Source organism: Ischnura elegans, chromosome 8 (assembly GCF_921293095.1).
Source record: "Ischnura elegans chromosome 8, ioIscEleg1.1, whole genome shotgun sequence".
NCBI lineage: Eukaryota > Metazoa > Arthropoda > Insecta > Odonata > Coenagrionidae > Ischnura > Ischnura elegans.
In genome coordinates, this window is record NC_060253.1 from 117,289,710 (window position 1) to 117,298,985 (window position 9,276).

A 9,276-nucleotide genomic window follows, 5' to 3' on the forward strand; every position below is an offset into this window, starting at 1 on the left:
GTGCGCCGACACATGAATGTGAGATATGAACACTAAGGAAGAAGGTGACCAAACTTGAGAAAAGCTGACATGAGGTTAGGAGGAGGAGTATAAGAACTATGCGGACACAATTCTAATAGGGTAGTTTCCTTCATCAAAGAAAACGATAGGCATTGATTGCGATTCGTTACCCACCATTAGTGTATTCATAACACACAAATTATTTGGTTTTTGAAACACCGGTTTAGACGAATGGCAAGGGTCAAATTTTATCCTCATTTGAAAAAGGCCAGATTGGCGCCCATGCGATTCCTCTCCGTGTGACGTCACAGGGACCTAGTTTCTACACGAGTAGATAGGAGTTATACATCGTCTGAGGTTACCAATGCAAGCATGAGGCACAGAGCTCAGGGAAACATGTCTTAATAATCACCTATTAAAACTGGCTAAGGTCGGAAAGTTTTCTTCGCTTGATAAGGTATTAATAAACCTTTTTTAAGCCATGCGCTACCAGACAGGAAGGTACTCAGCTATCCGCTAGCATCCTGCGTCCTATCAGCGCTCAGAGCCTCGATCAAGGTCACTTCACAAGGAGAGAGGGGGAACCAGAAATGCGTCGCACGGACTTTCCTACTTACGCGTCGCGTTTTTGCGCGCTTGAAATTTTTCACTTTTCATTTAATCGCGAAAAATAGATGTTGTCATTTAAAAATCTAAAAGCGCGAAATACTTACTCCAGGAGTAATAATCTTTCGATTTAGGCAATAAAAAAATAATAGGAAACCACCCTATTGGGCACGCACCCAATGAAGTCCATCCAGAAAAAGAACAAATGGTAAAAAGAAGGAAAATAAGAAACTTGAGATCATCGGACAGTTACCCAAGCAACACAACTTCAAACGGAATCTCATAAAAGGAAATATTCTTTAGAAAATAAAGAAAGGACGACCGAGACCTTGATGCATTCAAGTTTTGGCGTTGGAAATGGGATGCAACTACAACAACGACATGTAAAGGATGGCCGAAGATAGAGATTGTTGAAGTCATCACCGCAGAAGTGAGGGCAACTTTTAAAAAAGGAAGGAACTTAAGAAAAAATGTATTCGGAACAGTCAAAGATTTGCGAAAGACTAAAATTAATTTCAACTACTCTAATGATAAACGCCTCCCATCCGCAAAATTCAGCAAGCAGAGTTCAGGAGTAAGCAAATATGTTACAATTATTCGATCGTATTTTCAACCGTATGTTTCATAAAATTTTGTTTTCTTGTTTTATTGCGGAGTCAAATACTCCAATGGAAATGTGCGACTGAAAAATATCCACATAAACAACGTTGGAAAACAATAAAAGGACTGTGATAGGTGTCCCTAAGAGTAAAAAAACAGCAGGATAGGTTATTCAAGCGTTACACGGGAGTATCTATAGCGAGGAATTCGTAATTGCACAGAATCCTTAACTGGCTTTATAACTAAATGCGTTTGGAAGAAGTGAACGATTAAGTTGGGAGCCTTTGCTAAACGCTTTACCAAATTTAGATACCAGCGCAAGAATTCATCAAAAACTGCTGCCGTTGCAAAGAAAAGAGAGTGCATTGAAGGCGAATAGATTTTCAGAAAATTTCTATGGTAGAAGATTATTTTATCTAGTTAAAATACTATCGAATAACAGCAGGAAAATCGATAGAAAATAATAATGAGACGTAAACGTGTAAATATTACATGAGAACCAATCTAGTGCCCCAAAAAAATGACAGCTGCGAAATGAATCAGGTCAACTATACACCAAGTGTCAATGTAATAAGAAGATAAATTGTCAAGTGTATTCAGAAGACGCTAATATTCATATCGAAGTGCAGGTAATATTTTAGATACCTCTGATTCTAAGAGGTCTAATTATAGGTTTAGCCAAACAGGTAAACTATGAATGGGATCATAAATACAAGAATCCGTCAACTTATGTCGAGAAAAGCTTAAAAAAAACTCGAACCCAAAAATCACCTCGTATCTTATCTGGTATTTGAAAGTTTTTAAGAAATCACGGAGGAAGAAGCCAAACAAAAATGAAATTGTTTGTAATTGCGCTTAAGTATATCACACCCGTCATAAAAAAACTCCTATTTCTAGTAAACAATGAAGATTAGCATACCAATGGCAACGTTTTGGCATATAACATAATACAATGTTGAAAGAAGAAAATTGCTTACCTTTCATTCCTCACGATGTGGAAGGATTCCAAGAAATATCACTTGTAAAATAGCACACCATTACTTTCACACGGCTCGATTTTCTGAAAATAATAAGAAAAAAGACATATATTAACAAAGCGCTGTTATCATGCACGAATCGGGAGTAGAAAATGAATAAAATCTGAATATATTGTACTATTGCAGCAAAATCAGGCTACCAAGGCGACGGAAAATTTTCAACGAGAAATTAAATTAGCGAGAAATGATAGTAAATCCACTTACTTATTCAATCGTCTTTACTTATTGATTGCTCAGGCCATGTAAGTCGACGGACAAGGAGAGAAAATAAAAGACGAGAACTGAAAGTTCTTGGTTGTATTCGTAGGAAACTCCCGAATAATTGAGATAAATTTAAGGAATGACAACCACTAGGCGAGTACACTAAAGAGAGGCGTCTATTCCAACTCAGAACACGAAATATTAAGAACTCAGTCCCGTAGGCTCCGCATAATACTACGTGACTGATAACATCAATGCAAGGCAGTCTGCTGTCAAATAGGACAGTCCTACACAACTCAATGACCTCTTGATGACAAGCCACCGGTATATCTTCCAAAATTTTCTTGCGGCGATTAGGTGAAAACTCGATCACAATAGTTTTTAGCCAACGATGGGAGACAAATCATAACATTTTGAGTGTTCTCAAGTCCTTAAGAAATCAACCAAGTAGCACACACGAATGACCTTGGGTAAAGCACTTCGTCAACGATCCAAAAAAACAAAAATCAGGTAAAATTAATCAGAGTCCACCGAAGTGACAACCCAGATAACACAAAACATGTAATACACCTGTAATACAGCTGTATTACATGCATTATACATGGTGTATAGCAGATGTATACATCTGTAATACAGCTGTATTACACGTGTAAAAGTAGCTCAAAAGTCCTGCCATACAGCTGTAATACACATGTATTACAGCTGTATTTTTCTGGAAAATACAGCTGTAATACTCGTGTATTACAGCTGTATATGTACATGTACAGCAAATATACATGTGTATTACAGCTGTATATGTACATGTACAGCAAATATACATGTGTATTACAGCTGTATATGTACATATACACGTGTATTACAGCTGTACATGTACATATACACATGTATGTAGCTGTATATCCTATGTATGGATACATCTAAATTATGTTTCTTGCTCAATAGTATTCATTAGCTGACCTCATTATCTTAAACATGCTGATTCCTCTAATATTAGCTGCTCTGGGAATTAATAGAAGAATTTTCTCTGACATAAATGCAATCAATGGAAAAATTACTTATCTGCCTAAACCTTACTTATGCTCTGTATTTCTAATTTCACTTGATCACACATCATCTTACCATAGCTACTCTAAGCAGCAGCTGCACTAGTTCAAATGCAGAGGCCCTTCATCTTCCTTGAGAAAACGTGATGGCCCTCATAACCTGAAGATCGAACATCATTGACAATATAATATGAACAGACAGAAACAATACATTTTACAGAGTAGTAAAAAAGGAGGACCATATAGGATACCAGAGAGGAATAAAATGGATTGGACAAACCCTGAGTGCATGAAGAGCAAGATTGAAGGGAAAATGGAACAGTTCTCGATGGAAAACATTTTATGAAGTTCACGGATAAAAGAAAGGGAAGTACGTAGGATGTGTTATCAAGCAGTGAGGACTAGCACAGGGAAGAGTGGAGGTTAGGACAATGAAGTAGTCAATCCTAGCAATTCCTGACCAATGACAAAGTGAATGTCATGCTGGGAATCCTGAATTCCATGAGAAAGGAATGCATCCAATAACCATTTGTAATGCAAATTAAGAATATAGTGAAGACAAAAAATTCCTTCATTTAAAAATTATCATTTAATGCACAATATGTACATCATTAAATATAACAGGAACTATACAAATTCTTTCATATAAAATTATCATTTAATGTAAAATGTATACATTATTAAATATTTATCACACAAATCACACATCACACAAATTGTGCATATTCTGTCATTCAAAAATTTTCAATTAATTTAAAGTTCATTATATACTGAAGTAGGTATATCATAAGAGCCTTGGCTTCCGGGCATTCCTCCGCATTGAGTTGTCCATAGGTGTCGACAGTTTCTCCAGCCATCCTACTGGCAGCTTCGGGTCAGAAGTAGTGATGCATAAAATTGGGAATCTGTATGAACAGCAGCAACAACATGCAAGTGATCATGCAAATCAAATTTATTAATGTATACCAATGGTAAACATAACTAATCACTAGAATATAGGATCAGTGCAAAATGAAATGGCAGAAATTCCCCCTAAAAGGAAGGATAAACACCAAATGGATTTAGGAGTACAATATCCAAGGTTTATCACAACATGTCGCTAAGAAATGCCTTAACACTAGAATGCCGAAGGGTGTCATTTTGACACCCTACGCGTAAATTTTTTACGGAGCTGGCCCTTAGAGAGTGTTGTAGAAAAAAATCTTTCGTGGCTTTTATTCATTTTTAGATCTTAACAAAACGACAGTAAAAGGGATACCCCCCCTAATTTTTTTCGTCTCAAAAATTCAAATTTACCTTGAATGCCGGAGGGTGTCATTTTGACACCCAGTATATTATATCATTTCTTTCTTTGGTTTAGGTGTCTCGTGGGATGTGGCTTGATAATTATTTGTCAAATTAGTATAGTGTAGTACATTATCTTCATGTGTAGTACCTTTATGTATAGTATAGTATATTTTAGTATAGTATATTACCTTCATGAATGTTTGTTTTACATAATTTCAATGAGCATCGGCTGTACGTATACTACTTTTTTCAAAAGTTTAGCAGCTCGTTAGGTAAGTATATTCCGCTGCCTTTTGCAAATGATTCGCCTTGAAACCAGCTAATTTTTTTTACCGAGGTGACACTTATATGCCCTGAAACATTGCAGTAAAGTGACGCGGCGACAATGCAGTTAGCTGCTGCCGAGCCTGTGTTCGGCTGCCTGGCTCGCGCGCGTGTTTGGCAGACTGGGTCGCTATGGTCGCGACCTGCTGCTTGACTTGCCTCGGCAGTTCTGTCTTGATAATGGCACTGCATAGACGTGTTACGATGGAGCAATGTATTGAAATACTGAACGATATTTCTGGAGACGTGTCGGAGAAGGCGTCTGATGCAGATGTTGAGTCGGACAACGATTGGGTTGCGCAGGAGGTGCAATTTAGATCATCCAAAAATGATGAAAATAGTGAGCACGGTCAGTTTCAGTGTTTTGTATATTTCAGTTTAGTAATTTAATCACAAAAGATACACATATTTATTTTACAATACGCATATACACATAATTGAGATACTGGATCTGCACTGGTTATCGGGCAGAAAAGAAATTGTGCGTGGTCGTGACATGGTGTGCCGACGTGTAACGCTAGGTAGACGCTGGGTAGACTTCAAGGCGACGTCAACTCCTTGTTCAAGATCGTAAGAAGGAGATGGCCATGCTGAGGAATCATAACCTGGGCCAAACATAACCATTGACGAACAGCTGTTTCCAAGCAAAGCTAGATGTCCATTCAAGCAATTCATGGCACCAAATCCTGATAAGTATGGGCATAAATACTGGTTTGCAGTATATAAAGACAGTATGTATTTGGTAAACTGATTCCATTAAATTCCAGATTGACCAGAGGCGTCAAGGACGGCTCTCGTCAAGGTGGCGATCGCGTTTCAGATCATGTTGTAATGAAACGTATGCAACCCTACATGAGCAAGGGCAGGAATGTAACCACTATCATTTGTTTCGCATCACTTTTGCTAGCTCTACTCGAAACAAAAGGGTTCTTGCCTTTCAGGAACCGTAAATAAGGGAAGAATGGAAATACCTGGTGAAATAAAAGCTTCTCGGGAAGAGTTGTATTCAAATAAATTGAACAAAAATGGTGAATCTCGACTTACTGTTCATAAGGGCAAACAGAAAAAAATGTGTTCTTGTTCTATGATCTCTTCGCCCTCATATTGAAATTAGTAACAACTCTAACAAATCGCCCGAAACAGTAAGGTATTGTAATGAGATAAACTTTGAAGTAAATATTATTGATCATATGGGGCGGAAATACTAGGCATAGGCGCCGACTCCATGGGGCTTAAGGGGGCCCGAGCCCCCTCAAAAATCCGTAATGGGTGTGAGGAAAAAATGTGTCAGGCTTGTCGATTTTATACGGAGTGTCCAGATATCGAGAGATTCGAGTGATCAGGGTTCTAATGTTGATCATATGACTCTCCTAAAATGCTTAAAAAACTTAAAACTCACTACTTAGAAAATTTCCCGGGGCATGGTCCCCGGTTTGGGCCCCCCCAATATTTTTTGTAAGTCGGCGTCCTTGATACTAGGTCAGAACTAGAATCAGGTGATTGCCTGTTTTTTTCTTTCCAGAATACTTTTGACTTGGTGACTATATATTCCTGAATACTATATATAAGGAAATAACTTCACAAAAGATGTCCCGAATTATTTTTACAAAATTTATCGGAATAGCTTGCTTTCCGTTACATTGAGTCAACGAATATCTTGCAACTAAATCCAGAACTGACAAGGGATTGTTAAGTATAGATAAAATGCAACGAAAACAGAACTGTTGATTTTTGTAAGCTCAGTGAAAAGTCAGTAAACCTACGGCCAAAACAGACCAAAAGTGCCAGAATGTAGAGAATCTACTATTTTGATGAAGCTTTTCGTAAGTCTGTATGAAAAAGCATTTGATTTCTTTTTGGGTTCATACGAGGTTTTTGCATATTATTTTTAAAAATGTCGTAGTTTTGTGACCGCAATGGTTTTATTTTAATTTTCGTCTTTTGAAGCACACTTCTACAGTCTGTGACGAAAAATTAATGAAAAAAGTTAACAATAATAATAAGAAGAAAAACAATGTCTTATTCATTTTATTCTATCTATTCATTCCTGTCATATTCATTTTATTTTTTTATGCACATAAAATTTAACCAATTGCAGTGAAATAAAAAAGTATTCAATGATTATATATAGGTATTATTACAACCTTCATGCGTCCTCCGACGTTTCAGCGCAATCTTTTCGATGGATGCCGCATTCCAGGAGGGTATTTTTTTGTAAATTTTTTTCTTCAGTGATACTCTATTAAAACATTAAGTTTTTTAATGTTAGGGCAAAAAATCAGTATTAAACAAAAGTTGACACTATTTACTCCAAAATAAAACTAATCTGCAATGTAAAATGCATATTAAAGCATGGGTGTCAAAATGACACCCTCCCGGCATTCTAGTGTTAAGAAGTTTTAATTGCACATGAAATCTCCAAAATATCATTAAAACCATAATACTTTCACACAACAACACATCAGGTCTTGAATAAGTTATATCTAACCATTAACAATAAGCTTCCACTCTTCACAATCACTATTTACATGGCATTTATAAAAGCACACTTAAACACATAGGCTTAGTAAAAGGAAATCTATAAGTAAAACAATAAGTCCTAGAAAAATGTATATGAATAATATACACTGACAATAACGTTTTGAAATTGAAATTATGTACGAAGAAATAATGAAAAACTCCTAGTTTTCCAAAGCCATATTTTTTCAATGATTCTAAATTTTTAGGCATGAATGGCACCGTCCTCTTTGATAATCACTGAAACCATTAAAAAAAAAACCTAATTAATTGTAAATTTTCAAATCTTACAATTTGCTACTAAGCTCGAATACGTACCACAAGTAATTATTCGGCCAAAGATGTTGAAATTTCAAGTACACAGGAGCAGACAACAGCATCAGCCCTGGGCCACGACAAAATTTCGGTGTTGATGTATTTTTTCGTTTTAACCAGCCGAAGGAATGTAATCCTATTATTACAAAACTGGAATTAAAAAATTCGAAATGAATCAAGGAAAAGATTCGTCGCAAAAGCGACTCGTCGAGATTTTAATTGCATCTTAAAATTTAGCATTCATACTACGAAATATCACAGTCAATCTTCTCATGAACAACACACAAATAAAGCAATGAAAAGCGAAGTTTCATCCATTATTATGTATCGGAATATGCAGATTCTAGTCAAAAAACGTAATTGTCTTTATTTGTTGTAAACGACCGTAAGATTACTTCATACCGGCATTGACACAAACAAATATTTTTATTGAATACAAAAGTAGCATCATTAAAAAGTTATTGTTACACTTTCTGGTACTTAGTAAACACTACGACAATCATCTCAGTAACCCAGATTAAATATTGTATTTTAATCACAAAATTTCACACATTCCATTGATGAATAGAAAACAAAGAAGCATTAAAACACTCGTCACGAACCTCGCCGGATTATCTGAACCGGAATAAATTTTTAAAAATTACTACTTGTGCACAGTTCAAACCAAATGATTGAAATACGTGGATCAACACTATTAAAAATTTAAGGTAATTGTATTCCAGGAACCATTATGTGTAGAAAAACTTACCTCACGCAAGCGGGAAGACGTTGTCGGGTGCCACTTGTCCCTTCGGCATATTTGAAGCCATTTCGCTCTTCTCTCAGTATTTTGAGGGAAACTAAAATTTTTAAACACGTCCTTGGTGCTAATGGAGCAATTAGGAGCCGAGCTACAACATATTGTGCCGTATTTCTTCTACAATTAACGGAAAATCTTGCCGAGCAACAGCTGGCCACATTAACTTTCACAACATAAACAACGAGTGCGGAGAAAAAAAAGAGGACTGTCTAATAATATGGCGATTGAGCGCAGGAGGCCATGGCGCAGCGTAGTACGTTAAGCATATTAATTAACAACAAAACATTACCATCAGCGTTCATATTTAAATATGGGTTCCAAAAAGGGTACCGGCATTATAAATACAATTATAGATCGAAAATAAATCCTATTATGAAATGATTACTACCTGAATATTTGTTCAAGAATATTAGAGGCGATGATGCCTTCATACTCGTGTATTTCAGCTGTATTTGTACATATGTAAAAATACACATGTAATACCACTGTAATACAGCTGTATAAATACATATGTATAATTGGTGTATACGTACAGCTGTATTACATA

General features: G+C 36.3%; 2 long non-coding RNA genes across 3 annotated transcripts in view; both read right to left on the reverse strand.

Annotated features, from left to right (window-relative positions):
- The window catches only part of LOC124163953, a 56,464-nt gene that overhangs the window by 40,778 nt on the left and 6,410 nt on the right, over nucleotides 1-9,276 (reverse strand). For both annotated transcript variants that reach the window (XR_006865890.1, XR_006865889.1), the window contains exon 2: nucleotides 2,184-2,266. This is a non-coding gene — a long non-coding RNA (uncharacterized LOC124163953). The remainder of the gene's footprint in view (nucleotides 1-2,183; nucleotides 2,267-9,276) is intronic.
- On the reverse strand, nucleotides 4,200-8,719 carry LOC124163956. Its single transcript, XR_006865893.1, has 3 exons — nucleotides 8,679-8,719; nucleotides 7,934-8,080; nucleotides 4,200-4,392 (listed from the first exon to the last, which is right to left on the reverse strand). It is a non-coding gene; the product is annotated as an uncharacterized LOC124163956 (long non-coding RNA).